The following is a 4,658-nucleotide window of genomic DNA, read 5'->3' as shown; positions in this document are numbered from 1 at the left end:
AAATTTGTTTTTAAATCATATATCTTAATTACATGTTTTCTTAGGACTATTTGCATTTGCCTTCAGTTGTTGATATTGTTATTTTCTCTAAAAAAAAAAAAAGATGTGTTCACAGTTTCTGATTCGTATCTAGTTTGCTATTTTGGAAGCCTAATAAAAACATATGGCAAGGCTCTGAAAGCATAAAAGGTTTCTCTAGTTTCAAAAATCAAGTGATGATGGGTCGTCTTATATTTTTGATATGATAACTGCTATTGATTGCGTAGAGATAAATAAATAAGCAGATAGCTGTGAAATCTCCCACATTAAGAGCATGTTATTAGAGGAACCGGCTTAATTCTGAAATAGAAGACGCCTAAGGGATAAGCCTGCGGACAGTGTCTGAGCCAGGATCTCATACCACCGGTTTGAGCTTTCTGGCTTTTCTTTAGCCATAATCTGCATTTTTAAACTTCCCAAGTTGTTGGTGTTAGCTGCAAATGGCACAAAACCTGTGAAGCAATCCCATTAATAGATGATAGTCGTGATACTAAATATTTGAATCTTAACACCTTCAATCGTTCAGATAGGGTTTTGTAAAGTACTTGACTTTGGGGACAATAGATACATAGATGAAATGTGATGCAGCAGTAAACTATATTTGTATCAGTTTAATTTTTGTTGGTAGCTTTAGTGCTTCAACTCTATGATTCCAATATAGATTATTCTTCTGATCATTTTCAAGTTATTCACATAAAAAATGTTTGTGTTGTGAAAATGATGTGAAGTTTTTACCTGCTAAGTTACGTTGGACTTGGGAGATGGATCTTGGACTGGGTATACAGTCGTATGCAGTTGAATACTTGTACCTGTCCCATTTAGTCTATTCTTTTAGAAAAATTGTTTTCCTGTTTTACATTCATTCATTCATTTTTTAAATTACTTGGAATTTCTGTGGTGGGACTTCATTTTCAGCATCCCTCCTTAAATTTGGCCATAAATATATTGGAGGCTGTGGACCAAGTGTGGCTGGATTGAGTTGGACACGGAGACGAATTGCTCTCTAAACCCAAAACTAGTTGCATCTTGGTCAATCACTCATTTGAGCATTTGATTGCATCATAATTTATGTTCTCTCTTGGGTTTCTTATTTGTTGCTGTTGAATTTTTGTTTCTTCTGTTTTGCCAACTTGCCCAATTCGATGACATTGATTAGTGGAGTTTATATGAAGCTTGTCAAGAGTTGTTGTCAAATCAATAAGTTCATGATGAGAAAATCAAAACATTGAAAATGTTTCAAGGTTGTACTTTTCTGTTGTTCATGATCTTTATCTGGTTTGAATCTCGAGAACTGCTATTAGAATTTTTTTTATTACTTATCTGGAGTACGTAATATATTAAACTCAAGACTGTCTGTTGAGCACATTTGCTATATCGTATGGCTCTCTACAGGGAGATGATCCAGCATCGACCATACACTCAGAAAGTTGATGTTTACAGCTTTGGGATTGTTCTTTGGGAGCTTATTACAGGGATGCTTCCGTTCTCAAAAATGACAGCAGTGCAGGCAGCTTTTGCAGTTGTCAATAAGGGTGTCCGTCCTATCATTCCCCCTGACTGCTTAACTGTTCTTGGTGAGATAATGACGAGATGCTGGGATGCCAACCCTGATGCCAGGCCACCCTTCTCCGAGGTGGTAAGAATGCTCGAGATTGCAGAGACAGAGATCATGACAACTGTGCGGAAGGCCCGTTTCAGGTGTTGCATGACCCAACCAATGACAACCGACTGACCCAGATGATAAAATTGGAAAGAAAGCAGTTATTATAATGAAATGGAAACGTGGAAAAAGAGGTCAAATAAGGTGAGATTATATGTAGCCTTGTGTATTTAGCAGGTTTTATTTCTTTCTTAAGATAGAAAAAGGATGTTATATTCAAAAGCATATTTTGTTCTGCGATCTCTATTTTAATGAATTTCTGTCATTGAATGAGTAATAGAAGAGGAGAATTGATATGTATGTATGCATCACATGTTTGCTATGTATTAACAGCTCTTACAGTCTTGGTTGTGTTCTGTTGAGAAGAATGATAGGGATAATCACTTTCAGTTCAATTGCCTTTGAATTGTTACTACCTCTGATTATTTTTGCTTTAGTTCTTAAGCACCATGGGACCCCTACGTGGATCCCCGGGATGATACCGATTCAGATGAGCGCCCCGGAGCGGTGGAAGAAACCATAAAAGTCTCTATATCTGATGACCACCCGGTGAGAATGGTAACCATTGGCACCAGGTTAACTCCATTGGTGAGGCGCACTGATAAAATTCCTAAAAGCTAACAAGGTGTTCGCCTTGTCATACGATGATAGTGTGGCAAACAGGTCGGCCCGGTTTGGCCTGACCCACTTAATTGGGCTTTGGGTCGTGCTTGGGACGGCCTAAGACGGACCACTTCTTAACATGCTTGGGATGGCCCATATGCTCGAATGTAAGACCCAAACCGGCCTACGACCCAAGCCCAAAACGTGTCGGGCAGTGCTTAGGTTGGGCTCATGAACTGGTCGTGTTGGTCGTTTCGTGCTGAAAATTTAATTTAGTTAAGACGAATATTATAAATATAAATTTTGACTCATATACCCCCCACATTTATAATCTCAATTATTAATTATACACGATCTGATAATAAATCAAAACTAATTGATATTTTCTATCGATCATTTTTATATTTGTAAAAAAACAAAAGAAATAAGTGATAAATACTCATTGTTTACAGATTAATAAATTATAGGAAAAACTTTTTAAGGGTTTAAGGGAATCTAAAACCTTATTCTCAAGAGACCGAAACCCTAGGTTTCGATCGCGAGAGCAAAGCGGCGGAGACTCGGGGAGGCTTTCGACTGCTGCAGGACGTCTTCGGTGTCGGGCTACGCAAGTGAGCGGAGGAAGAGGTGGCTTTGGTGTCCCTTTGGAGCGGCGAAGATTCTTTTCGGCTTGGGACTCCGGATCTGATCTAGTGTTTCAAGGAAATTCAAGAGTAAGGGCATCGGCGTTTCCTGCGTTGCAGTTCGTATGCAGTGGGGTGTGCACGATTCAAGCTTTCCAGATGAGGTGGAAGACCGGCGAGGCTTCGATTTGAGATTGGAGACATTGTTGTGTGAAGGCGTGGGGTTCTAAGTGCACGGCGTCGGTCAGAGTCCACTGACTTCTTGACGCGATGTGGTTCGCGAGAGGGAGACCGCCGGACAAAAATTGAAGGCGGCAGAGCTATGGTGGTTCGTTCTGGTACCCGATTCGGCTCCCTGGTCCAAGCGGGTTGAGGGCTGTGAGGGGGTATGTGGGAGTAGGCTGGGTCCTTTTGGGTATGGGCCATTTTCCCTCCTCTTTCTATTTTAGTTTGTTTTTGGGAGAGTTCTGGGTTTGGGTTACTATGATCGAGCTTATTACGTAGTTCTAATCTAAGGTTGTTCATTGTTTTGACGGGTGGAGGGGTACACCATGAAGGTCCTGGCCCCAAACTAATCATGACGGATGCTAAGACTTAGGGTTATGTCGAATAAATTAGTTTTGGATGTTCGTTTTTTTGGACGCATTTTTGGTTTAGCATTGAGTGTCCACCTTTTTGGACTTTATTTTCCTTGTAGGATTTTAGTTTTGTTATCACTTAGGGTGATTTATCTGACGATTCGTATAGTCATATGAGCAGTGGATGTAACTAAGGGTCACTTGTGAACTTCAAGCTTGATCTTGTACGATCGTATTCATGAATGAGTTGTCCGCCCATGAGAATAATATCCCTTTTACCTTAAAAAAAAAAAGGTGTAAGGGAATTTAAATTCATACTCAAATAAATAATTATTAGTATCTAAGTCTATTGTTCACGCTCAAAACTAAGTTTATTATGTTATCTTAATATTATATAAAAAAAACATTATATTTCATAAACGGGCCTGGCCGTGGGCTTCGATTTGTCATGCTCGGGCCAGGCCTATGGCGAGCTTGGATTAGGTCGGGCCCATTGACTCATTTTTCTAAGCCCAACTCGGCCCATTCGAATAAAATACTTGGGTCGGGCTTATAGCGAGCCGTGACTTGTTGGTTAGCTAACCAAGGACAATGACTCGAATGTTTACGTCTATTGAGATAACTTTCGTATATAATATTTCCAAATGGTAACAAAAAGATTGTTGAAATTTAAGTTGGATCTTTTGTTAAAATGGATGGTATTGAGGAAAAGAAAAGAGAGAGAATATGTACGAGGGATCACACCGGAGAGTTGCCCAGTGTAATAAATATATTTAAAAACCCGGAAGTATTGAAAACTAGAAAAAAGGAAAGCGAGAAGGAGAGAGAGAGAAAGAGAGAGATAGAAGAGAGGAAGACTGGGAAGACGAGGTCTTTGTGTGTGTTGTGGATTCCATTCATTCGATCTCCCAGCAATCAGTCCTCCTCGATTAAGGTACGTTCTGGATTCCATCCGCCTTGTTGTTCATCTAGCTTCAGCTCACAGCTTGACGTTTTTCTCATTCCGTAGACTTTTTTGTTTCGATTTCCCGTAAACCTTGTTGTTCTGGACAATCATCCATCCGTCTAGATTTTTCAAAGTTTGCAAATTGGCTGTGCTCTCTACTTTTCAGCAAAAGCCCTCTTGTGCTTGATTTTACTCTCTATCATTCTTTC

The sequence above is a fragment of the Fragaria vesca genome, linkage group LG4 (genome assembly GCF_000184155.1).
Source record: "Fragaria vesca subsp. vesca linkage group LG4, FraVesHawaii_1.0, whole genome shotgun sequence".
NCBI lineage: Eukaryota > Viridiplantae > Streptophyta > Magnoliopsida > Rosales > Rosaceae > Fragaria > Fragaria vesca.
The sequence above is the reverse complement of the archived record's forward strand: the minus strand, read 5'-3'. Positions refer to the sequence as shown.